Source organism: Scyliorhinus torazame, chromosome 5 (assembly GCF_047496885.1).
Source record: "Scyliorhinus torazame isolate Kashiwa2021f chromosome 5, sScyTor2.1, whole genome shotgun sequence".
NCBI classification, from domain to species: domain Eukaryota; kingdom Metazoa; phylum Chordata; class Chondrichthyes; order Carcharhiniformes; family Scyliorhinidae; genus Scyliorhinus; species Scyliorhinus torazame.
Genome location: NC_092711.1, coordinates 145,785,711 through 145,812,875, shown reverse-complemented (window position 1 = coordinate 145,812,875; position 27,165 = coordinate 145,785,711). Strand labels below are relative to the sequence as shown.

General features: G+C 45.6%; 1 protein-coding gene and 7 non-coding genes across 8 annotated transcripts in view; 7 read left to right on the top strand and 1 right to left on the bottom strand.

The window, feature by feature from the left end:
• Positions 1-27,165, top strand: part of LOC140421924 (uncharacterized) — a 92,689-nt gene that overhangs the window by 37,216 nt on the left and 28,308 nt on the right. The gene's annotated exons all lie outside the window — the stretch shown is intronic.
• On the top strand, positions 606-677 carry trnae-cuc (transfer RNA glutamic acid (anticodon CUC)). Its single transcript has one exon. It is a non-coding gene; the product is annotated as a tRNA-Glu (tRNA).
• trnae-uuc (transfer RNA glutamic acid (anticodon UUC)) lies at positions 1,876-1,947 on the top strand. The gene has a single exon. It is a non-coding gene; the product is annotated as a tRNA-Glu (tRNA).
• On the top strand, positions 3,134-3,205 carry trnae-cuc (transfer RNA glutamic acid (anticodon CUC)). Its single transcript has one exon. It is a non-coding gene; the product is annotated as a tRNA-Glu (tRNA).
• trnae-cuc (transfer RNA glutamic acid (anticodon CUC)) lies at positions 4,465-4,536 on the top strand. The gene has a single exon. It is a non-coding gene; the product is annotated as a tRNA-Glu (tRNA).
• trnae-cuc (transfer RNA glutamic acid (anticodon CUC)) lies at positions 5,724-5,795 on the top strand. The gene has a single exon. It is a non-coding gene; the product is annotated as a tRNA-Glu (tRNA).
• trnae-cuc (transfer RNA glutamic acid (anticodon CUC)) lies at positions 6,938-7,009 on the top strand. The gene has a single exon. It is a non-coding gene; the product is annotated as a tRNA-Glu (tRNA).
• trnae-uuc (transfer RNA glutamic acid (anticodon UUC)) lies at positions 21,065-21,136 on the bottom strand. Its single transcript has one exon. It is a non-coding gene; the product is annotated as a tRNA-Glu (tRNA).

The following is a 27,165-nucleotide window of genomic DNA, read 5'->3' as shown; positions in this document are numbered from 1 at the left end:
ATGAGGTCAGGAGATGAGTGACACTGGCAGAACCCAAACGGAGCATCCATGAGGAGGTTATTGCTAAGTGCCACTTGATAGCACTGTTGATGACTCCTTCCATCACTTTGCTGATGATGGAGAGTATTCCGACAAGGAATTCATTAGTTGGGTTTGATTTGTCCTGTTTACTGTTCCCTTTAATGTCAACCTTTAAATGTGAACATTAGGAAAGAGTAAGAAGTCTTACAACACCAGGTTAAAGTCGAACAGGTTTGTTTCAAACACTAATTGCGACAAAAAATGTTTTTAACAATTGAAGTGAGTTATTTCTATTTACTGATGAATGTCTGCCGGATGTTGCGTTGTAAGTTTCACAGGAGCCACAGTGATCAAGTTGGTGGGTTTTGGAAGTTGGAAGTTACACATGAGCAGCTTGTTGGGCTATTTCACCTCACTGTCGATTTCATGTTCCAGCGAACAACAATTGCTGTTGTGATTAGCTAAAGATGTCACTTCTGTTCATTCTAAATATGTAATTTTGTATATTTCTAATTAAAACTGGGAAATAAGAATAAAAGGCGAATGCTATACTGTCAGACGGGTTAAAACCCTGTTTGTCAGTTTCCCTGGTACTCTAGTGGTTACGATTCGGCGCTCTCACCGCCGCGGCCCGGGTTCAATTCCCGGTTAGGGAATGATGCTTTATTGTTGTCCAGCAAACCGTTCAACGAAGCTGAATCGCAGTTTCACAGAAAAGAGCTGTGCCAGGTTCAGTGATATTTGTTGTTTCACATCAGAGCTGAAAAAGTCACAAGTGCAGCAGATCGAGAACAAATACAGAGGCAGGAAGAAACGGACAGTGATTGGCTGCAAAGTGAGAGAGATTATGAAGCAAGAGAAAATATGAGTGGTATTGGGCCAGATTTTGATGCTCACACAGACACAATAATCCCCCCCCACCCCCCCCACCCCTACGATCAGGGTCCGAATCTCGGGCGTGATGACAAGAAAACTTCTAACTGAAATTATTCAGTCCATTGAGGTCACAGGATCCGAATACACCTAAAGAAGCTCAAAGGATGTTCCACTGACTGAGGAATTGTGTAAATGCTGCTCGGAGGTTAAGTGAGCGGGGTATAATCTACCTGCATGTTTCTGAGCCTGTGCTCGGTGTATTGGGAGCTTTGCTCCTGGTTGGAGTGTCCCCGGGATGGGCAGTAACCCGCTGATTGAAGCTGCAGTCCCCGCGTTCGGGTAAAATCCTGCTGCTTGTCCCTCTCTCACCCACTGCAGAGCCAGGCAAGAAATAATCTCATTCAAAACTTGTGGAAGTGTAAATGTCACAGGGCTGTGAGATGACGTGTTGTGTTAATGTTTAACAACATATCGGAACCAGGAAGCTTTCCTCATAGTTACAGATGAGTACTTTTTAATATTCCTGCCCAGTGTGAAACAGGAGAGTTTGTGTTTGTTCCGCAAACGTGTGATAGTTTCAGTTCAGAAAAAGATCAACAAAAATTGGAAACTATTCTAATTTTGATCAAAACTTAATTGCGAAAAGGATTAACTATGTTTTCAAAAATTAAAATGAGTTATTTGAAATTACGAATGAATGTACGCCGGATGACGTGTTGTCAGTTTCACAGGGGCCACAGTGATAAGGTTGGTGGGTTTAGGAAATTGGAAGTTACACATGAGCAGCTTTTGGGACTATTTCACCTCACTGTCGATTTCATGTTACAGCGAACAACAATCGGTGTTGTGATTGGCTGAAGATGTCACTTGTGTTCATTTTAAACATGTAATTTTGTATACTTCTAATGAAAACTCGGAAATCAAAATAAAAGGTGAGTGATATACTGTCAACCCGGATTACATTTTTTATCGTTAGTTTCCCTGGTGGTCTAGTGGTTAGGATTCGGCGCTTTCACCGCCGCGGCCCGGGTTCGATTCCCGGTCAGGGAATGATGATTTATTGTTGTCCACCAAACCGTTCAATGAAGCTGAATCGCAGTTTCACAGAAGAGACCTGTGCCAGAATCAGTTCAGTGATATTTGTCGTTTCACATCTGAGCTGACAAAGTCACAAGTGCAGCAGGTGGAGAACAAAGACAGAGGCAGGAAGAAACGGTCAGTGATTGGCTGCCAAGTGAGAGAGATTTTGAAGCAAGCGAAAATTTGAGTGGTATTGGGCCAGATTTTGATGCTCACACAGACACAATTATCCCCACGATCAGGGTCCGAATCTCGGGCGTGATGACAAGAAAACTTCGAACTCAAATTATTCAGTCCATTGAGGTCACAGGAGCTGAATACAAAAGAAGAAGCTCAAAGGAAATGATACTCACTGAGGGATTGTGTAAATGCTGCTCGGAGGTTAAGTGAGCGGGGTATAATCTACCTGCATGTTTCTGAGCCTGTGCTCGGTGTATTGGGAGCTTTGCTCCTGGTTACAGTGTCCCCGGGATGGGCAGTTAGCCGCTGATTGAAGCTGCAGTCCCCGCGTTCTGCTGGCAGCTGGTGAATGGAGAATTAGGGTAAAATCCTGCTGCTTGTCCCACTCTCACCCACTGTGGAGCCGGGGAAGAGAGAAACACATTCCAAAAGTGTAAATGTCACAAGGCTGTGAGATGACGTGTTGTGTTAATGTTTAACAACAAATCGGAACGAGGAAGCTTTGCCTCATAATTACAGATGAGTAAGTTTTAATGTTCGTGCCCTGTCTGAAACAGGGGAGTTTGTTTATGTTCAACAAACGTGATAGTTTCACTTCAGAAAAAGATCAACATAAACTTCAAATTTTGATCAAGACTTAAGTGCGACAAAAAATGTTTTTAACAATTGAAATGAGTTATTTCTATTTACTGATGAATGTCTGCCGGATGTTGCGTTGTAAGTTTCACAGGAGCCACAGTGATCAAGTTGGTGGGTTTTGGAAATTGGAAGTTACACATGAGCAGCTTGTTGGGCTATTTCACCTCACTGCCGATTTCATGTTCCAGCGAACAACAATTGCTGTTGTGATTAGCTAAAGATGTCACTTCTGTTCATTCTAAACATGTAATTTTGTATATTTCTAATTAAACCTGGGAAATAAGAATGAAAGGCGAATGATATACTGTCAGACGGGTTAAAACCCTGTTTGTCAGTTTCCCTGGTAGTCTAGTGGTTAGGATTCGGCGCTCTCACCGCCGCGGCCCGGGTTCAATTCCCGGTCAGGGAATGATGCTTTATTGTTGTCCAGCAAACCGTTCAACGAAGCTGAATCGCAGTTTCACAGAAAAGAGCTGTGCCAGAATCAGTTAAGTGATATTTGTCGTTTCACATCAGAGCTGAAAAAGTCACAAGTGCATCAGGTCGAGAACAAATACAGAAGCAGGAAGAAACGGTCAGTGATTGGCTGCAATGCAAGTGAGAGAGATGTTGACGCAAGCGCAAATCTGCGTGGTATTGGGCCAGAAGTTATTGCTCTCACAGACAGAAATATCTCCCCGATCTCGGTGCAAATCTCCAACGTGATTTTGATGCTCACACAGACACATTAATCCCCCCCCCCCCCACCCCGATCAGGGTCCGAATCTCGGGCGTGATGACAAGAAAACTTCTAACTGAAATTATTCAGTCCATTCAGGTCACAGGATCCGAATACACCTAAAGAAGCTCAAAGGATGTTCCACTGACTGAGGAATTGTATAAATGCTGCTTGGAGGTTAAGTGAGCGGGGTATAATCTACCTGCATGTTTCTGAGCCTGTGCTCGGTGTATTGGGAGCTTTGCTCCTGGTTGGAGTGTCCCCGGGATGGGCAGTAACCCGCTGATTGAAGCTGCAGTCCCCGCGTTCGGGTAAAATCCTGCTGCTTGTCCCTCTCTCACCCACTGCAGAGCCAGGCAAGAAATAATCTCATTCAAAACTTGTGGAAGTGTAAATGTCACATGGCTGTGAGATGACGTGTTGTGTTAATGTTTAACAACATATCGGAACCAGGAAGCTTTCCTCATAGTTACAGATGAGTACTTTTTAATATTCCTGCCCAGTGTGAAACAGGAGAGTTTGTGTTTGTTCCGCAAACGTGTGATAGTTTCAGCTCAGAAAAAGATCAACAAAAATTGGAAACTATTCTAATTTTGATCAAAACTTAATTGCGAAAAGGATTAACTATGTTTTCAAAAATTAAAATGAGTTATTTGAAATTACGAATGAATGTACGCCGGATGACGTGTTGTCAGTTTCACAGGGGCCACAGTGATAAGGTTGGTGGGTTTAGGAAATTGGAAGTTACACATGAGCAGCTTTTGGGACTATTTCACCTCACTGTCGATTTCATGTTACAGCGAACAACAATCGGTGTTGTGATTGGCTGAAGATGTCACTTGTGTTCATTTTAAACATGTAATTTTGTATACTTCTAATGAAAACTCGGAAATCAAAATAAAAGGTGAGTGATATACTGTCAACCCGGGTTACATTTTTTATCGTTAGTTTCCCTGGTGGTCTAGTGGTTAGGATTCGGCGCTCTCACCGCCGCGGCCCGGGTTCGATTCCCGGTCAGGGAATGATGCTTTATTGTTGTCCACCAAACCGTTCAACGAAGCTGAATCGCAGTTTCACAGAAAAGAGCTCTGCCAGGATCAGTTCAGTGATATTTGTCGTTTCACATCAGAGCTGAAAAAGTCACGAATGCTGCAGGTGGAGACAGAGGCAGGAAGAAACGGACAGTGATTGGCTGCCAAGTGAGAGAGATTTTGAAGCAAGCGAAAATTTGAGTGGTATTGGGCCAGATTTTGATGCTCACACAGACACAATTATCCCCACGATCAGGGTCCGAATCTCGGGCGTGATGACAAGAAAACTTCGAACACAAATTATTCAGTCCATTGAGGTCACAGGAGCTGAATACAACAGAAGAAGCTCAAAGGAAATGATACTCACTGAGGGATTGTGTAAATGCTGCTCGGAGGTTAAGTGAGCGGGGTATAATCTACCTGCATGTTTCTGAGCCTGTGCTCGGTGTATTGGGAGCTTTGCTCCTGGTTACAGTGTCCCCGGGATGGGCAGTTAGCCGCTGATTGAAGCTGCAGTCCCCGCGTTCTGCTGGCAGCGGGTAAATGGAGAGTTCGGGTAAAATCCTGCTGCTTGTTCCTCTCTCACCCACTGTGGAGCCGGGGAAGAGAGAAACACATTCCAAACTTGTAAAAGTGTAAATGTCACAAGGCTGTGAGATGACGTGTTGTGTTAATGTTTAACAACAAATCGGAACGAGGAAGCTTTGCCTCATACTTACAGATGAGTAAGTTTTAATGTTCCTGCCCTGTCTGAAACAGGGGAGTTTGTTTATGTTCAACAAACGTGATAGTTTCACTTCAGAAAAAGATCAACATAAACTTCAAATTTTGATCAAAACTTAATTGCGACAAAAAATGTTTTTAACAATTGAAATGAGTTATTTCTATTTACTGATGAATGTCTGCCGGATGTTGCGTTGTAAGTTTCACAGGAGCCACAGTGATCAAGTTGGTGGGTTTTGGAAATTGGAAGTTACACATGAGCAGCTTGTTGGGCTATTTCACCTCACTGTCGATTTCATGTTCCAGCGAACAACAATTGCTGTTGTGATTAGCTTAAGATGTCACTTCTGTTCATTCTAAACATGTAATTTTGTATATTTCTAATTAAAACTGGGAAATAAGAATGAAAGGCGAATGATATACTGTCAGACGGGTTAAAACCCTGTTTGTCAGTTTCTCTGGTGGTCTAGTGGTTAGGATTCGGCGCTCTCACCGCCGCGGCCCGGGTTCAATTCCCGGTTAGGGAATGATGCTTTATTGTTGTCCAGCAAACCGTTCAACGAAGCTGAATCGCAGTTTCACAGAAAAGAGCTCTGAGTGACATTTGTCGTTTCACATCAGAGCTGAAAAAGTCAGGTCGAGAACAAATACAGAGGCAGGAAGAAACGGACAGTGATTGGCTGCAAGTGAGAGAAATGTTGACGCAAGCGCAAATCTGCGTGTTATTGGGCCAGATTTTGTTGCTCACACCGACACAATTATCCTCCAGATCAGGGTCCGAATCTCGGGCGTGATGACAAGAAAACTTCGAACTGAAATAATTCAGTCCATTGAGGCCACAGGAGCTGAATACAACAGAAGAAGCTCAAAGGAAGGTCCACTCACTGAGGGATTGTGTAAATGCTGCGCGGAGGTTAAGTGAGCGGGGTATAATCTACCTGCATGTTTCTGAGCCTGTGCTCGGTGTATTCGGAGCTTTGCTCCTGGTTGGAGTGTCCCCGGGATGGGCAGTAACCCGCTGATTGAAGCTGTAGTCCCCGCGTTCGGGTAAAATCCTGCTGCTTGTCCCTCTCTCACCCACTGTGGACCCGGGGAAGAGAGAAACACATTCCAAACTTGTAAAAGTGTAAATGTCACAAGGCTGTGAGATGACGTGTTGTGTTAATGTTTAACAACAAATCGGAACGAGGAAGCTTTGCCTCATACTTACAGATGAGTAAGTTTTAATGTTCCTGCCCTGTCTGAAACAGGGGAGTTTGTTTATGTTCAACAAACGTGATAGTTTCACTTCAGAAAAAGATCAACATAAACTTCAAATTTTGATCAAAACTTAATTGCGACAAAAAATGTTTTTAACAATTGAAATGAGTTATTTCTATTTACTGATGAATGTCTGCCGGATGTTGCGTTGTGAGTTTCACAGGAGCCACAGTGATCAAGTTGGTGGGTTTTGGAAATTGGAAGTTACACATGAGCAGCTTGTTGGGCTATTTCACCTCACTGTCGATTTCATGTTCCAGCGAACAACAATTGCTGTTGTGATTAGCTTAAGATGTCACTTCTGTTCATTCTAAACATGTAATTTTGTATATTTCTAATTAAAACTGGGAAATAAGAATGAAAGGCGAATGATATACTGTCAGACGGGTTAAAACCCTGTTTGTCAGTTTCTCTGGTGGTCTAGTGGTTAGGATTCGGCGCTCTCACCGCCGCGGCCCGGGTTCAATTCCCGGTTAGGGAATGATGCTTTATTGTTGTCCAGCAAACCGTTCAACGAAGCTGAATCGCAGTTTCACAGAAAAGAGCTCTGAGTGACATTTGTCGTTTCACATCAGAGCTGAAAAAGTCAGGTCGAGAACAAATACAGAGGCAGGAAGAAACGGACAGTGATTGGCTGCAAGTGAGAGAAATGTTGACGCAAGCGCAAATCTGCGTGTTATTGGGCCAGATTTTGTTGCTCACACCGACACAATTATCCTCCAGATCAGGGTCCGAATCTCGGGCGTGATGACAAGAAAACTTCGAACTGAAATAATTCAGTCCATTGAGGCCACAGGAGCTGAATACAACAGAAGAAGCTCAAAGGAAGGTCCACTCACTGAGGGATTGTGTAAATGCTGCGCGGAGGTTAAGTGAGCGGGGTATAATCTACCTGCATGTTTCTGAGCCTGTGCTCGGTGTATTCGGAGCTTTGCTCCTGGTTGGAGTGTCCCCGGGATGGGCAGTAACCCGCTGATTGAAGCTGCAGTCCCCGCGTTCGGGTAAAATCCTGCTGCTTGTCCCTCTCTCACCCACTGTGGAGCCAGGTGGAGAACAAATACAGAGGCAGGAAGAAACGGACAGTGATTGGCTGCAAGGTGAGAGAGATGCTGACGCAAGCGAAAATCTGGCTGGTATTCGGCCAGATTTTGTTTGAATTTGGTAAATGCCATTGTTTGGTGGAAGTTGGTTCCTGGGTCACACCAGAGGTTGAACTGTGTAAATTCAGGATCACTTCAATACAGAGCATCCCACACACACAGTGAGTCTCCGGGGACGCTGCCTCAGCCCAGAGTTTTCCACACACACAGTGACTGTCCCGGGACGCTGCCTCAGCCCAGAGTGTCCCACACATACAGTGAGTGTCCCGTGACATCCCAGCGCGTCCCCCACACACAGTGAGTGTTCCGGTACGCTGCCAAAGACATGACGGCGATCCGGCAGCGGGAGCCTCAGAAGCAACAAAGAGCCAATTGCAAATGTGGCCACGCACAATCAAGCTCCCTCCAATTCCCCACCATCACCAGTGCGGACTGCCTGTCTGGGATTGCCTGTCTGGGTCTGCCTGTCTGGGTCTGCCTGTGTGGGACTGCCTGTCTGGTTCTGCCTGCCTGGGTCTGCCTGTCTGTGCCTGCCTGTCTGGGTCTGCCTGTTTGGGACTGCCTGTCTGGGACTGCCTGTCTGGGTCTGCCTGTCTGGTTCTGCCTGCCTGGCTCTGCCTGTCTGGGACTGCCTGTCTGGGTGTGCCTCTCTGGGTGTGCGTGTGTGGGAGTGCCTGTCTGGGTCTGCCTGTCTGGTTCTGCCTGCCTGGCTCTGCCTGTCTGGGACTGCCTGTCTGGGACTGCCTGTCTGGGTGTGCCTCGAATACTAGCAGAGTGTGCAATGGATTGGACGTGAATTCATCTTTTTCTTCGCTAAATTGCTCTGCTCTTATGAATATGGACACAGCTTGGCTACACAAGGTTACAAGTGTGCCTGGGCGTTTTTTGAGGAAAGAGCAATGCACTGGGCAGTCCACATTCTCGTTATAATAATAATCTTTCCTACTGTCACAAGTCGGCTTACATTAACACTACAGTGAAGTTACTGTGAGAATACATTGAGGGCTCAACGTTAGCATTCAATCCACACCCAGAGAGATATCGAGGCCCCCACATTACACAGAATTGTTTCCTGTTCAATGGCAGCTGAGTGGTCAGAATCTCTCTCCTGCATTTTGCACGGACACCGCAGAATGTCAAAATATTTATTCGATGGGGAAGAGAATTGGCAACTAACTGAAAAGAGGTTAAAATCTGATTTGTGCGGTGATCAGGCTTGTATATTTCTAAAATCGTTCAGAGGATAAACGACACAAAATATGACAATGTAACTGGGATTGGATAATATTTATACGTGGACGATAACGGTGAATTATTACAGCATTGGACTGTTGGCATTATTTAAGTATTTTCCGGATCAGAATGAATGGATATTTCACCCCATTCCTTAACTCGTCTCGGAATTTACTCTGTGTCCCAGCATAAATAAACGGGTTGCTGCAGTAACTGAGCACCTGCAAGATAATTCCGCTTTCCTCCAGAATATAATTTGATTCCTCGAAGTTGGAGCCAGAGAAATAAGTAGTTCCCGCAATCCTAACGTAGAGGAAGGCAATCACAGTTAACACATAAGACAGGATGAAGCTGCCCGAGATGGCGACCAGTAAAACAATGGACTTTCTCCGCTTCTCCATCTCCGGGTCACTCTCATTCTCTCCATTGTTCTGGCTCCTGAGTCTCCTGCGGGCTCTGTTGGCCACTCGGATGTTTCTGATGGTCAGAGCATTGAGCAATATAATCAGAATGAATGAGAGCCAAGTGGAAATGCGGATTATCCAGTCATATGCGATCCATACTGGTGATGTGTAAAACATGACCTTTACACTGCAGAACCAGGGCACGTCATTAATTATGTACAACGGTTTATAAATCAAATACAGGAAAGAAGATGCAAAAAAACAACATATACAAATTGCCACGATGGCAACTGCCGCTGGCTTCGCTCTGCAATATTTTGTTTTCAGATTTTGGCAACAAATTGCCACGTATCTGTCAAAGGTGAAAGCCACTGTTAGCCATACAGAAACTCCAAACACTGTGCAGTTTAGGACAGCCCGGCAACGACATACGTGTGTGATGGACAGGAAAGTGAATGGGAAATAAATGCCAGCAATCCGGTTTAGTATTACAGAGCTAACAATGACTGTGAAGTCTGACACTGCCATAGACACCAAGTAGCAGGTGATACATCGGGAGAAGCCACATCTTCCTCGGGACAGGATCACGATCGCTGCCAAGTTTGCTGCAACAATTAGGAAATAAAGAGAGAGAGATGGATGCGTAGAATGTGTGCCGGTGAGATTACGACAGCAGCTAAATTACACTTACATCCAAATAAAAATCATAATTCTAGTGGCTTATGTGTGAAATCTCCACCTTTTCTCTTGGTACTTTCTTGTCAATGCTCAACCCCGACATAGAAACATAGAAAATAGGTGCAGGAGTAGGCCATTCGGCCCTTCGAGCCTGTACCACCATTCAATACGATCATAGCTGATCATGCAAATTCAGTATCCCACTCCCACTCTCTCTCCATACCCTTGATCCCTTTAGCTGCAATGGCCAATCCCAGCTCCCTCTTGAATATATCCGATGAGCTGGACCCAACAGCTTTCTGTGGCAGAGACTTCCACAAGCTCACAACTCTCCGAGAGAAGACATTCTTCCTCACCTCAGTCCTGAGTGGCTTACCCCTTATTCTTAGGCTGGGACCCCCTAGTTCTGGAAGTTCCGAACATCGGGAACATTCTTCCCGCATTTAGCCTGTCCAGTCCCATCAGGATTTTCTATGTTTCTATGAGATCCCCTCTCGTTCTTCTAAACTCCAGTGAGTACAAGCCCAGTCGATCCTGTCTTTCAAATGTCAGTCCTGCCATCCTGTGAATTAGTAAGATGAACATTCGCTGGAAACCCTCAATAGTAAGGATGTCCTTCCTCAAACTCGGACACCAAAACTGCACACAATACTCAAGGTGTGGCCTCACTAAGGCCCTGTATAACTGCAGCAAGACATCCCTACTCCTATACTCAAATCCTCTCGCTATGAAGGCCAGCATGCCATTAGCTTTCCTCACCACCTGCTGTACCTGCATGCCAACCTTCAGCGACTGTTCCACCATGTCACCCAGGCCTCGTTACACTTCCCCTGTTCCTAAACTGCCACCATTCAGATAATAATCTGCCTTCCTGCGTTTGCCACCAAAGTGGATAACCTCACATTTACCCATTTTATATTGCATTTGCCAAGTATATGCCCACTCAGCCAGCCTGTCGAAGTCACCCTGCAGCCTCTTTGCATCCTTCTCACTGCACACTCTGCCACCCAGCTTAGTGTCATTTGCACATTTGGAGATATGGCATGCAATTCCTTCGTCCAAATCATTAGTGTATTTTGTGAACAGTTGGGGTCCCAGCACTGAATCCTGCAGTACCCCACTAGTCACTTCCTGCCACTCTGAAAATGACCCATTTATTCCCACTCTCTGATTCCTGTCTGCCAACCAGTTCTCTATCCACGTCAATACATTACCACCGACCCCCCCCCCATCCCCTCCCCCCCCCCCCAACGCCCCCCCCCACCCCCAACCTGCCGCCCCATACCATGAGTTTTAATTTTGCTCACTAATCTCGTATGTGGGAGCTTGTCAAAAACCTTTTGAAAGTCCGGATACACAACATCCACTGCTTCACCATTGTCCACTCTGGTCACATCCTCAAAAATTCCAGAAGGTCTGTCAAGCATGATTTCCCTTTAGTGAATCCATCTTGACTTGGACCGATCCTATCCCACTTTCCAAATGGTTCAGTTATTTCATCCATAGTAATTGACTCCAGTATTCTCTCCACCACTGATGTCAGGCTAGCCGGTCTATGATTCCCTGTTTTCTCCCTCCCTCCCTTTTTTAAAATTGGGCTTACATGACCAACTCCTTTTCTGTGCTAAAAATCGCCGCAAATGTATTTTATTATCACTGAACTGTGTGAATGAAACAACAATGTACAATAATCTAGTAGACCATGCCGGAGAACATAACGGTTACCAGAAATAACATGAACCAAACTCATGGGCACCACATCAAGTAGAAAAAATAAAATCAATAACGTATTACACAACATCTCTAAATACTTTATACTTTACAGAATAGAATCCCTACAGTACAGAAGAAGACCATTCGGCTCATTGAGTCTGCACCAACCCTCTGAAAGAGCACCCAGGCCCACTCCCCCAGCCTATCTCCATAATCCTGTAACCCCATCTAAACCTTTCAGATTCAGGGACAATTTAGCATGGCCAATCCACCTAACCATCACATCTTTGGACTGTGGGAGAAAACCGGAGCACCCACAGGAAACCCATGCACTATGGGGAGAACAACCTCCACACAGGGCGGAACTGAACCTGGGGCCATGGCGCTGTGAGGCAGCAGTGCTAACCACTGTGCCGCATGAATAATATATGCAATAACAGAGCCCAAAAATAAATTAATAATAACACTTGTATTTAAAATGTGTTATATCCGGCTCGGACTTTAAGCGATCTCTTCATGTGAATGAATTGAAAACTATCATTAGAGCGGAGCTGCTGATTGGCTGATTGGCTGTTGCGGGGGAAATTTGCATACGCCGATGTACTCACCCTAACTTGAAGGTGTACCTGAGAAAGAGACCCTAGCTGTTCAAGTGAAGACAAGCATCCAGCAGAGGTCAGTAGAGCGGAGTGTCTGATTGGCTGTTGCGGGGAAAATTTGCATACGCCGTTGTGCTCACCCTAACTTGAAGGTGGTTTGTGGAGGAGTTGTTGTCAAGTGACACTTAAACCCAAAACACTTCTTCACTCATCTAACCCCAAAAAAACAACCGCTTTAAAGATCAAGAGGAAGGCTCGACAGCAGGCAGAAGTAGAAAGAGTTGAACTGTGATGTCACGGCCTGCAGGTAAGGGATTGGCTGGTGACTGGTAAGTAGTTTTTATTTTATTTTCCCTCAGGTATTATTGTGCGGGGCGCAGAGGTTGCTGAGTGAGTGCTTACTGAGAAGGGGAGTGAATAACAGGTAAGCTCTTTCTTTCTTTTTCTTTTTTTATCTAAAGGGGATGGCAGGGAAGGTAGTGCAATGTTCCTCCTGCAGAATGTTTGAGGTGAGGGACGCCGTCAGTGTCCCTCCTGATTTCATCGGTGGGAAGTGCACCCATCTCCAGCTCCTCAGAAACCGCGTTAGGGAACTGGAGCTGGAGCTGGATGAACTTCGGATCATTCGGGAGGCAGAGGTGGTCATAGATAGAAGCTTCAGGGATGTAGTTACTCCGAAGAATAAAGATAAATGGGTGACGGTGAGAGGGACTGGGAGGAAGCAGTCAGTACAGGGATCCCCTGTGGTCGTTCCCCTTAGTAACAAGTATAACGCATTGGACACTGTTGGGGGGAGGGGGCATACCAGGGGTAAGCCATGGGGTACAGGTCTCTGGCACAGAGTCTGCCCCTGTTGCTCAGAAGGGAAGTGGGGAGAGGAGTAGAGCATTAGTCATTGGAGACTCCATAGTTAGGGGGATAGATAGGAGATTCTGTGGGAACGAGAGAGACTCGCGGTTGGCGTGTTGCCTCCCAGGTGCCAGGGTGCGTGATGTCTCGGATCATGTTTTCGGGATCCTTAAGCGGGAGCAGCCCCAAGTCGTGGTCCACATAGGTACCAACGACATAGGTAGGAAAAGGGATAGGGATGTAAGACAGGAATTCAGGGAGCTAGGGTGGAAACTTAGATCTAGGACAAACAGAGTTATTATCTCTGGGTTGTTACCCGTGCCACGTGATAGCGAGACTAGGAATAGGGAGAGAGAGGAGTTGAACACGTGGCTACAGGAATAGTGCAGGAGGGAGGGTTTCAGAATTCTGGATAATTGGGGCTCATTCTGGGGTTGGTGGGACCTCTACAAACGGGATGGTCTACACCTGGACCAGAGGGGTTCCAATATCCTGGGGGGGAAATTTGCTAATGCTCTTCGGGAGGGTTTAAACTAGTTCAGCAGGGGCTTGGGAACCTGAATTGTAGCTCCAGTATACAGGAGGTTGAGAGTAGTGAGGTCATGAGTAAGGTTTCAAAGTTGCAGGAGTGTACCAGCAGGCAGGAAGGTGGTTTAAAGTGTGTCTTCTTCAATGCCAGGAGCATCCAGAATAAAGTGGGTGAACTTGCGGAATGGGTTGGTACCTGGGACTTCGATGTTGTGGCCATTTCGGAGACATGGACAGAGCAGGGCCAGGGATGGTTTGTTGTTAACTTTGCCTTAATTCAATTGCTCTGTTTTATTACCTTTGCTCCTGAGTCGCCAGGTATCTTTATGATACCGCCACGAGGTTCAAGTCCGAGTAATGATCAATAATCCAATACACCGATTAGTAAGGTTTAAATCATAGCACATTTATTATACACAGTAATCGCTACTCATGCACAAATTCTATGTCTAAGCTACTTCTACAACTAACAGGCCTATACTTAACTTGAAACTGGCCCACCAGGTCAGGGAAACAAATGGCCTTTCATTCGGGTTCTGAGCCTGCGGGATTCGAAGTTGGTACAGATTGGTAGCTAGGAGCACCTATCTCATAGAGCGCATTGAAATAAGACTTACAGGTTCGATCTTCACTGCGCCAGTCATGGTTACTGTTGGTTCGTTGTTGCTGGGTGACCCGGGCAGGACGAAGAGCTGAAGAGGAGCTGCTGAAGCGTGAAGCTGGAGAGGACGTGGAGAAGACAGCGACTTGAACTTGGGGCTCAATTCTTATAGTTCCCAGGGGCTTCCCGCCTTTCGGGGCGGACCCTGTACCTGGTCCCAAGTGATTGGACTTTGTCCCAATCGCTTGGTTCGATTTTCTCCAACGCTGGAGCGGTTCCCTGATCGATGGGTGGTCTTGAGGTGCTCGTTCACCTCCTTTTGTGTAGGCTTCTGCTGGCGCCGAAGAGTCTGGTTTTGCTTTGTGTGTCTAAGTGTTGCTTATTGTTCCCGGGGATTGCTCATTAGTATGCAGACGGCTGTTGTTTTGTTATGCTGATGGTTGCAGGTATCGATAGTGTCTGGCCTTTCCAGAGGTAAATACACAGCCAACCTGCAGCTGCTCGTTTTAGTCTTGTTGCCTGACTTTCCAATCGGCCTTTGCCGTTCGCCATTTTGAATCGGGAGTTGGCCATTTTAAGTGGCTACAGGTTGTTGCAGGTGCCGGGGTTTAGATATTCCAGTAAGCGCAGGGAAGGTGGTAAAAGAGGGGGAGGAGTGGCATTGTTAGTCAAGGACAGTATTACGGTGGCAGAAAGGACGTTTGATGAGGACTCGGCTACTGAGGTAGTATGGGCTGAGGTTAGAAACAGGAAAGGAGAGGTCACCCTGTTAGGGGTTTTCTGTAGCCTCCGAAAAGTTCCAGAGATGTAGAGGAAAGGATTGCAAAGATGATTCTGGATAGGAGCGAAAGTAACAGGGTAGTTGTTATGGGGGACTTTAAGTTTCCAAATATTGACTGGAAACTCTATAGTTCGAGTACTTTAGATGGGTCCGTTTTTGTCCAATGTGTGCAGGAGGGTTTCCTCACACAGTATGTAGATAGGCCAATGAGAGGCGAGGCCATATTGGATTTGGTACTGGGTAATGAACCAGGACAGGTGTTAGATTTGGAGGTAGGTGAGCGCTTTGGTGATAATGACCACAATTCGATTACGTTTACTTTAGTGATGGAAAGGGAAAGGTATATACCGCAGGGCAAGAGTTATATCTGGGGTAAAGGCAATTATGATGCGATGAGGCAAGACTTAGGATGCATTGGATGGAGAGGAAAACTGCAGGACATGGGCACAATGGAAATGTGGAGCTTGTTCAAGGAACAGCTACTGCGTGTCCTTGATAAGTATGTACCTGTCAGGCAGGGAGGAAGTGGTCGAGCAAGGGAACCGTGGTTTACTAAAGCAGTCGGAACATTTGTCAAGAGGAAGAAGGAGGCTTATGTAAAGATGAGACATGAAGGTTCAGTTAGGGCGCTCGAGAGTTACAAGTTAGCTAGGAAGGACCTAAAGAGAGAGCTAAGAAGAGCCAGGAGGGGACATGAGAAGTCTTTGGCAGGTAGGATCAAGGATAATCCTAAAGCTTTCTATAGATATGTCAGGAATAAACGAATGACTAGGGTAAGAGTAGGGCCAGTCAAGGACAGTAGTGGGAAGTTGTGCTTGGAGTCCGAGGAGATAGGAGAGGTGCTAAATGAATATTTTTTGTCAGTCTTCACACAGGAAAAAGACAATGTTGTCGAGGAGAATACTGAGATTCAGGCTTCTAGACTAGAAGGGCTTGAGGTTCATAAGGAGGAGGTGTTAGTAATTCTGGAAAGTGTGAAAATAGATAAGTCCCCTGGGCCGGATGGGAGTTATCCTAGGATTCTCTGGGAAGCTAGGTAGGAGATTGCTGAGCCTTTGGCTTTGATCTTTAAGTCATCTTTGTCTACATGAATAGTGCTAGAAGACTGGAGGATAGCAAATGTTGTTCCCTTGTTCAAGAAGGGGAGTAGAGACAACTCCGGTAACGATAGAGCCTTACTTCTGTTGTGGGCAAAATCTTGGAAAGGTTTATAAGAGATAGGATGTATAATCACCTGGAAAGGAATAATTTGATTAGAGGTAGTCAACACGGTTTTGTGAAGGGTAGGTCTTGCTTCACAAACTTTATTGAGTTCTTTGAGAAGGTGACCAAACATGTGGATGAGGGTAAAGCAGTTGATGTGGTGTATATGGATTTCAGTAAAGCATTTGATAACGTTCCCCACGGTAGGCTACTGCAGAAACCACGGAGGCATGGGATTCAGGGTGATTTAGCAGTTTGGATCAGAAATTGGCTAGCTGGAAGAAGACAAAGGATGGTGGTTGATGGGAAATGTTCGGACTGGAGTCCCGTTACTAGTGGTGTACCACAAGGATCTGTTTTGGGGCCACTGCTGTTTGTCATTTTTATAAATGACCTGGAGGAGGGTGTAGAAGGATGGGTGAGTAAATTTGCAGATGATACTAAAGTCGGTGGAGTTGTGGACGGTGCGGACAGATGTTACAAGTTACAGAGGGACATAGATAAGCTGCAGCGCTGGACTGAGAGGTGGCAAATGGAGTTTAATGCAGAAAAGTATGAGGTGATTCATTTTGGAAGGAATAACAGGAAGACAGAGTACTGGGCTAATGGTAAGATTCTTGGCAGTGTGGATGAGCAGAGAGATCTCGGTGTCCATGTACATAGATCCCTGAAAGTTGCCACCCAGGCTGAGAGGGTTGTTAATAAGGCGTACGGTGTGTTAGCTTTTATTGGTAGAGGGATTGAGGTTCGGAGCCATGAGGTCATGTTGCAGCTGTACAAAACTGGTGCGGCCGCATTTGGAGTATTGCGTGCAATTCTGGTCGCCGCATTATAGGAAGGATGTGGAAGCATTGGAAAGGGTGCAGAGGAGATTTACCAGAATGTTGCCTGGTATGGAGGGAAGATCTTATGGGGAAAGGCTGAGGGACTTGAGGCTGTTTTCGTTAGAGAGAAGAAGGTTAAGAGGTGACTTAATTGAGGCATACAAGATTATCAGAGGATTGGATAGGGTGGACAGTGAGAGCCTTCTTCCTCGGATGGTGATGTCTAGCACGAGGGGACATAGCTTTAAATTGAGGGGAGATAGATGTAAGACAGATGTCAGAGGTAGGTTCTTTACTCAGAGAGTAGTAAGGGCGTGGAATGCCCTGCCGCCAACACTAAGGGCTTTCAAATGGTCATTGGATAGACATATGGACGATAAGGGATTAGTGTAGATGGGCTTTAGAGTGGTTTCACAGGTCGGTGCAACATCGAGGGCCGAAGGGCCTGTACTGCGCTGTAATGTTCTATGTTCTATCACCCCGTTCGTAAACTCGTCAATCACATTGTTTGATAAAATTCTCAAGCTGAGAGCAGCGAAGGGACAATTATTGATTTATGAATTTGAGTAGTGATGTTGTCTGAACCCACTGTTAACTCTGAGACCTTCTCCTCATAGCTGCCTGAGCCTTTTGGTGTCAACCGGAGCCAGAAGAACTGACAGATGATAAAGGGCCATTTGGAGCAAGATGCCCGCAATGACCATAAGACCATAAGACATAGGAGCAGAATTAGGCCACTCGGCCCATCGAGTCTGCTCCGCCATTCAAGCATGGCTGATATTTTTCTCATCCCCATTCTCCTGCCTTCGCCCCATAACTCCTGAACCCCCTATTGATCAAAAATCTATCTGTCTCTGTCTTAAAGACCAGAGGACACCATCTCAGGCTAAATGGATGATCCTTTAAAACAGAGATGAGGAAGAATTTCTTCAGCCAGAGGGTGGTGAATCTGTGGAACTCTTTGTCGCAGAAGGCTGTGGAGGCCAAATCACTGAGTGTCTTTAAGACAGAGATAGATAGGTTCTTGATTAATTTTTTAAAAAAAAATTAGAGTAGTCAATTCATTGTTTACAATTAAGCGGCAATTTAGCTTGTCCAATCCACCTACCCTGCACATCTTTGGGTTGTGGAGGTGAAACCCGCACAAAGACGGGGAGAATGTGCAAACTCCACATGGGCAGTGACCCAGAGCTGGGATCGAATCTGGGACCTCGGCGCTATGAGGCCTAACCACTGCGCCACCGTGCTGCCCAGCATCCTGATTAATAACGGTATCAAGGGTTATGGGGAGAAGGCAGGAGAATGGGGATGAGAAAAATATTAGCCATGATTGAATGGCGGGTAGACTCGATGGGCCGAGTGGCCTATTTCAGCTCTTATATCTTATGGTCTTATTAGTGCAGCTGCTGCCAGACTTTACAGATGTTCTGACACAGCTGCAACTAAAATAGACAGAGAGACAGAATGCTCCCAATTCCATCCCTTCATTAACTATAACAGAATAATAAACGTTGGGTTGGAATGATGAAAACGGGACGTGTGCGCGGCTTCAAGCCGATAATACCGAGTTAGTGGTTTAATGGATGATTGACCAGAGCCCTAATGGGAAACACGGTCAGGTTCTCCCCCGTGATTATTTACTCAGTGCCAGTGATGAGATGGCATCACAACCCCTTTTGCTACCAATATCTCTGAAACTGTGCACCCAGCTTCATTCAAACATCTGTATATTAATTAGGAGCATTTCCAGCTACGTCCAGTTGGTTTCAATGTGGGAAGTTCGAGTTCAGCACCGTTACATTCATAGAAACATAGAAAAAATGGGAGCAGGAGGAGGAGGCCTTTCGTCCCTTCAAGCCCACTCCACCATTCAGTATGATCATGGTTCAACATCCAACTCAGGAGCCAAATGCCTCCTTCCCCCATATCTCCTTTGGTCCCTTCGCCCAAAGCGTTATATATAACTGCTCCTCAAAGCCATACAATGTTTTGGACTCAATTGCGGTATCGAATTCCACAGGCTTACCATCTTTGTGTGAAGAAATTTCTCCTCATCTCTGTCCTAAATTGTCAACCTCCTAACCTCATACCCCTGGTTCTGGACAACCACCATTCGGAACATCTTTCCTGCATCTACCCAGTCCAGTCCCGTTAGAATTTTATAGGTTTCTATGCAATCCCCCCTTATTCTTCTGAACTCCAATGAATAAAATCCTAACCGATTCAATCTCTCCTCATACTTCAGTCCTGCCATCCCAGGAATTAGCCTGGTAAACCTTCGCTGCACTTCCTCTATAACAAGAACATCCTTCCTCAGATAAGGAGATCAAAGCTGCAGATAATATTCTAGGTGTTGCCTACCAAGGCCCTGTATAATTGCAGCAATACATCCCTGCTCCAGTACTCGATTCCTCTCGCTCTGAAGACCAGCATGCCATTTGGCTTCTTTAATGCCTGCTGTACCTGCATGCTTACCTTCAGTGACTGGTGTATGAGGACACCCAGGTCTCATTGCACATTCCCCTCTTCTAATTTATGGCCATTCAGATAATAATCTGCCATCTTGTTTTACAACCAAAGTGGATAACCTCGCAGATATCCCAATTATACTGCATCTGCCATTCATTTACCCACTCACTCAACTTGTGCAATTCACACTAAAGGATCTCTGCATTCTCCTCACAGCTCACCCTCTCACCCAACTTGGTGTCATCTGCAAATTTGGAAATATTACATTTTGTTCCTTCATCTAAATCATCAATATATATTGTGAATACTCGCCCAGATCAGAAAGGTTACACTGAGCCCAGTTCTACACGACAGCTTTCATAATAGACAGTCCCAAGTTATTGCGATTACATTCAGTGTTGAGAGGTTCAGTTACAGACGGACACATTGAGGAAGGTCACGTATAAATAACCGACATAGGCGGTCCAGTTCACCATGGTTACTTTCACTTTAGTGCCCATCGCAGATTCAATGAAGTGTTACTGCACAGAAGGAGGTCATTTGATCCATGGTGTCTGAACCGGCTCTCCAAATGAGAATCATGATTTAGGGCCATTCCCCTGCCTTTTAACCGCCCCCCTACACATTGTTGTACATTCCCGCAGAAACGTGGCAGCCTCCACTGTGTCTGAGCTAATTCCACATCAGAAAGAAAGTCCTGAACATGTCCAGTTAATTGTGGTTAACTTGAGCTTGGGAGGAAAGTTCAGCAAGTCTCCGATCCATGTTCAGAAATCAGGTTAGTCCAGAGCCCCAGGGGGTGGACATCAGTGTGAGCGGATCCAATTCAGTGATAAGAAATCAGTGTGTCGATATCTATTTCAGTTTTATTAACGCGCACCGCGCTCATGAAAGCAACAGGTAACGGAGAAGAGGAAGCTTTTTTCCTCTATAATTTACAGTTTGCCAATCTGCGGAGTGGGGGAGATTACATCCCCAAATATTAAATTGCTGTTTGGAATAACCTCTGGTTGCCTTCCTTAAGGTCTGAGCACATAATTTCCCTGAAGAAAAGACGCTTTTTATGGGGTTTCCTAGTCGTTGCCATCGGCCAGATTAAATTACTTTGCTGAAGCCGGGTAGAGACACAGAGTTCTGCTGGCAGCGGGTAAATGGAGAGTTCGGGTAAAATCCTGCTGCTTGTCCCTTTCTCACCCACTGTGGAGCCGGGGAAGAAAGAATCTCATTCAAAACTTGTGGAAGTGTCACAAGGCTGTGAGATGACGTGTTGTGTTAATGTTGCCTCATAATTACAGATGAGTACGTTTTAATGTTCCTGCCCAGTGTGAAACAAGGGAGTCGTATATGTTCAGCAAACGTGATAGTTTCACTTCAGAAAAAGATCAACAAAAATTGGAAACTATTCTAATTTTGATCAAAACTTAATTGCGAAAAAGATTAACTATCAATGTTTCCAAAAATTGAAGTGTGTTATTTCCAATTACTGATGAATGTCCGCCGGATGTTGTGTTGTCAGCTTCATTGAAGGTTTTGCTGGACAACAATAATTCATCATTCCCTGACCGGGAATCGAACCCGGGCCCCGGCGATGAAAGCGCCGAATCCTAACCACTAGACCACCAGGGAAACTGACAAGGAAAGTTTTAGAAACTATTCAAATTTTGATCAAAACCTAATTGCGAAAAAGATTAACTATCAATGTTTTGGAATTTGAAATGTGATATTTCAAATTACTGATGAATGTCCGCCGGATGTCGTGTTGCAAGTTTCACAGGAACCACAGTCAGTGGCGGACCTACATTTTTGGGGCCCTGAAGCTTGAACTGTTATGGGGGCAACCAGCAACGAAGTCTGGGTAACCACTGTTATCTTCTTCAATGGGGTTGTTCCTCGACAGATCACCACAATTTCTTAAAACTTTAACCACTATATCTCAGATTTTGATTAAAATTGCTATACTGGATTATCTCACATGTCAAAGTCACTGGTGTGAATAAAAAATTCCTATGCTTATAGTTTTCGAGTTATGGTGGGATGAAAATTAGGGAAATGTTATATACATGCATGATGCATCATAGAATGATGAAATAAAACATAGAAAAGACCACGGTCAATATAATCTTTTATTTTAGACACCTATGAGAATACATACTACATGAAGCACATTTTACAAAATACTCTTTTTTCTGTTTTTTCTAGCAACATATTTACGTACAGCTTTGTCATATGAGAGCTTCCTTGCAATGTTATTTTCTAGAGACAATATGCATAAAGAATTTAAGCGCTCTTCAGTCATGGTAGACCAAAATTTGTTCTTTATAAATGATAGCTTTGAAAAATTCCGTTCTGCTTCATAGCTCGTGATCTGCTTCATAGCTCGTGATAGGCATTGTAAAGTACAGCTTAAGCACAGTAGTAATATTGGGGAACACTTCAATGAGGTGTTGCTCACAAATAAGCTGAAGAACTTGTGCGCATTGCATTTTAGATGGCGTGTTTGCTTCTGTGTGCTGGGATTTCCTAAGGTGCAAATATTCTTTGAACTGATAACACTTGTTTACTAATTTGTGGTCAATATCATCTTTGTAATACGATATTATAAGTTTAATACTGTCCTCATCAATTTCAGAATCGTTCACCATTCTGAGAGGAACTCGAACCTTTTCGCAATCTGCTCATATGGGTCAATCCTCTTGCGTAACTGGATTATCAAGCAGCCATAGAGTTGATATAGAACTTCTATCCTAAATTTGTAAGCTCCTCTCAAAGAAGCAATACCACTTGTTCCATCTCAAAATTTCCTTGTAACAATGCGTTTGGAAGAATCAGAATAACTTGTGTGATATCTTCACACTAACCTTTTGCTTCTGATTCATAGTGTGCAATCCTATCGGCTGAATTTTCTCTGAGTTCTTTAACAAACGAAAGTAAAGATGATAGCAGAAGATAACCTTCAAATACATGTCTATAATGAACATTGGTGCTGTGAGACCTGTGCCACTGACTCTACAATATACACTGGTACAGTGAGACCTGTATCTCTGACTCTATAATGAACATTGGTACAGTGACACCTGTCTGTATAATGTTTCACCGGATACATTGTGGTTTGCTCTCACGCACAGGACTGCAAAGGGTTTTTTTCTTTTGTCTGTTTATCATTGATTGTCAAGTGCAGCAATCATAACATGTTACGGCAAACCTGAAAACTCATGAAACAAAAGCAGAGGCTGCATGGGCTACCGTACACACTCACAACATCCCAAGTGCCGGAGAGCAAAATGAAATATGTGCATTCAAAAACATATCTCGGCATATTGGAGCTGACAGCACAGGACCAGGGTGTCAGCACAGCACATCGCACTTGTGTACGAATTAGACAGCAACAGAGAGTTCTGCTGGTAAAAACTGAGATGAAGGCTGGGAGAGTGAAATAGCAAACCGGCAAAGGGGGGCATCTGAATTCACACCGTGAGTTCCCAGGCTGAGTGAGCTTTGCGTTTCAAAGAAGGCAGAGAAAGGGCCTTGGGACAGAATGTATCAACACTATGGCTGAAGACAAAACTAGCAAAGCAGGGCGCCAGTGTTTGTGCTGAGGTTTGGAGCCAGCTCTTTCTCATTCCTCCGATACACAGCTGCAAAATATGTGACCCGAGTGAAACTGACCAAGTGAAGAGTGCATGAGGGGAGAGCAGTCCCGTGAGCCAGGCCACATCAGCGTTCTTTGAATACCCAATCACACACACACTGGCATTAACCCAAACACTTACGCGGGGTGACACTCTTCATCGCGACACAGCTACATTAGGAAGAGGAGGCAAATTTTGATCCTCAGCATTTCCTGATTGCATTTTTGCAGCAGAATAATCACTTTCCTTTTAACCTGGGACCCAGCACTGACTTATCTGCTTTAGTGAAGTCCTGCCAATTAATTTATGACTGCCTTGTAAAGTCGCTTCTGGGGCCCCTCTGGGATTAGGGGCCCTGAATCTGAAGCTTCATTAGTCTCATAGTAGATCCGCCCCTGCCCTGAGAGGATCAACGTTAGGGTTCGTTCGGAGGTGGCAGCCGTTTATCGACTTCTTCAGAGAAAACTAAACTGTCAGCAGAGGCAATAAAGGGGAGGGTGGGGGTGATGGGATAGGGGGGGGGGGGTGAAGAGTTAGGCTATTTTGTGTCCAGATAAGGCGGGAGCAGTGGGAGATGGAGGCATGTTTACACACTGAACTATGTTTACATTTGTATTGCTTATTGTTATAAAAGCATAAATGCCTTAATAAAATATTTTTAAAACTTTGCCCCTCGCACCTTAAACCTATGTCATCTGGTAATTGACTTTTCCAACCTGGGAAAAAGCTTCGGACTATCCACTCTGTCCGTGCCACTCAGAATTTTGTAAACTTTTATCAGGTCGTCCCTCATCCTCCATCACTCGAATGAAAACAATCCGAGTTTATCCAACCTCTCCTGACAGCTAATACCCTCCAGGCCAGGCAACATCCTGGTAAACCTCCTCTGTACTCTCTCCAAAGCCTCCACATCCTTTTGGTGACCAGAATTGTAGGCAATATTCCACGTGTGGCCTAACTAAGGCTCTGTACTGCTGCAGCATGACTTGCTCAATTTTCATACTCAATGCCCCGACCAATGAAGACAAGCATGCCCTCTGCCTTCTTAGCTCCTTATCCACCTGCGTTGCCACTTTCAGTGATATGTTTATTATAATTTCCCAATCTACCAGACAACTTGCCCCTCATACCATGACAGTTTCCTTCTGCGAGAAACACCCAGATAAATTAGACAGAAGAACCATGTAACCACCATAGCCCATCTTCATGGCAACGTGGCTGCTTTGGGAACTAAATATCTTCCAACGTGCAAACACCTTTTCATTCTGTGCTCCTCGTCAAACTTGGAACCAGGTAATCGCAACTAACCTCAAAAATGGTCAGCCCACCGGAGGCAGAGGTGTTAGACCGGCCAGTCCAGCAGAAAGAAACCCTCCAATCATCACCATTCACCAGATGTCAGAATGAACAGAATGCAGTCCTGGATGTCAGTGAGAGCAGAAACAATACAACGGAGCCAACATCTGTAATTTATTGTGAACTTGTTGGAGTCACAAATCACAAAACCCCTCCCCACATTGAGAGCAGATGAATGGTCTCTCCCCAGAATTAACTCGCTAGTGTCTCCGTAGTTGGGACGGATCATTGAATGTCTCCCCTGCTCAGAGCAGGTGAATGGCCTCTTCCAGGTGTGAATTCACTAGTGTTCCTGCAGGGTGTATGGATATCTGAATCCCTTCTCTCACTAAGAGCAGGTTAACGCCTTCTCCCTGTGTGAACTCGCTGGTGCCACTGCAGGTTGGATAACCGAGTGAATCCCTTCCCACACTGAGAACAGGTGAACGGCCTCTCCCCTGTGTGAACTCGCTGATGTGTCCGCAGGATCGATGAAGTAATAAATCCCTTCTCACACTGAGAGCAGGTGAATGGCCTCTCCCCAGAGTGAACACGCTGGTGTTTCCGCAGGTGGGATAACCGAGTGAATCCCTTCTCACAATGAGAGCAGTTGAACGGCCTCTCCCTAGTGTGAACTCGCTGGTGTCTCTGCAGGGCGGATAACTGAGTGAAGCCCTTCGCACACTGAGAGCAGGTGAACGGCCTCTCCCCAGTGTGAACTCGCTGATGTGTCTGCAGGGTGTATGGCTATCTGAATCCCTTCTCTCACTAAGAGCAGGTTAACGCCGTCTCCCTGTGTGAACACGCTGGTGCCTCTGCAGGTTGGATAACCAAATTAATCCCTTCCCACACTAAGAGCAGGTGAACGGCTTCTCCCCAGTGTGAACTCGCTGATGTATCCGCAGTTTCGATGAAGTAATGAATCCCTTCTCACACTGAGAGCAGGTGAACGGCCTCTCCCCAGTGTGAATTCGCTGATGTATCCGCAGGACGGATGATTGAGTGAATCCCTTCCCACACTGAGAGCAAGTGAACGGCCTCTCCCCAGTGTGAACTCGCTGGTGTGTCTGCAGATTGGATGATTGAGTGAATCCCTTCCCACACTGAGAGCAGGTGAACGGCTTCTCCCCAGTGTGAACTCGCTGGTGTGTCTGCAGGATGTATAACCGAGTGAATCCCTTCTCACACTGAGAGCAGATGAACGGCCTCTCCCCAGTGTGAACTCGCTGGTGTGTCTGTAGGTGGGATAACTGAGTGAAACCCTTCGCACACTGAGAGCAGGTGAACGGCCTCTCCCCAGTGTGAATTTGCTGGTGTGTCCGTAGGTTGGATAACCAAGTGAATCCCTTCTCACACTGACAGCAGGTGAACGGCCTCTCCCCAGTGTGAACTCGCTGGTGATTCCGCAGGGTGGATAACTCAGTGAATCCCTTCTCACACACAGAGCAGGTGAACGGCCTCTCCCCAGTGTGAATGCGCCGATGAACTTCCAGCTTTGATGGGACTCTGAATCCCTTCCCACAGTCCCCACATTTCCACGGTTTCTCCATGTTTTGGGTGTCCTCGTGTCTCTCCAGGTTTGACTATCAGTTGAAGCCTTTTATTTCTCACAAATATTCTCCTTCTAGATACAAAGTCCGGTGATATTCAGTTCCAAGGAATTGAGTGACTCTGCCAGATTGCGACGTGAAGTATGAGATTTCTGTCTGTAATTCCTCCTCTTCTAATATCCTGTAAAAACAATTTACAAAAGACATCACTGTCAGTACAGGACAGAAATTCAGAACAGAAAGTTCCAGTTTCTAGAGAACATTCTTTCCTCTCTCATTCCCCAAAAGCTGTAAATCTCCGTCCCACACACTCTCCCTCCCATTCTCACTCTGCTGTATCTAATATTCATCCTCCCAATTCTCCTGACGGTGCTGATTCAGGCTGATTGACAGATCCATGCTCACTGCTTCCTGTCCTGAACACAGAGATCATAACAAATACGAGCTGCAGTTGGCCATTCGGCCCATCGAGCCTGCTCATCTATTCTGTGGGATCATTGGCCGATCTATGTCAGCGACATTCTCCGTGTTATTGACCAGAGGCTGAGTGAGCTGACTCAATATCTGTGAGCTCATGAAGCCGAGCTGTAAAACACCATGAAGAGGCTCGATGATCCGGAGGAGAGAATCCTGAACGTTGAGCAAGATGCCTCCTCGGCGGAGGCACAAATTCAATCCTTGGAAACCAGCCAAGTGATGTGGGGGACTCCTGGAGAACTTGGAGAACCGAGGGTCAGAGAAAGAACATTCGAGTCGTCGGCCTGCCAGAAGGTGTGGAGGGTGAGGCTCCCGTTCGGTTCTTCGAGGTCCGGCTGCCACGTTTTCTCAAGCTGGATGTGAAGCCTGGGTGTTTCCAATTAGAAAGGGCATCAGATCCTGTCTTTGAGGCCGAGGGATAGTTTTCATCCCAGGCCTGTAATCATTCACTTCCACAACTTGAAAGATTACCAGAGGGTCCTGGAGAAGGGTCAGGTGAGGTGAGACCTGGCTCCCACCTCACCTTACAGTGAATTATGTCGCTTTATCCTGTGACCCTGAACATTGTATCCGACAACTCCGTCAAGTCCTTCGATAATCCGACTACTGCATTGGCCTTCGCTAAATCCATGAAACGCATGAATTTGGAGGAATGGTTTGCAGC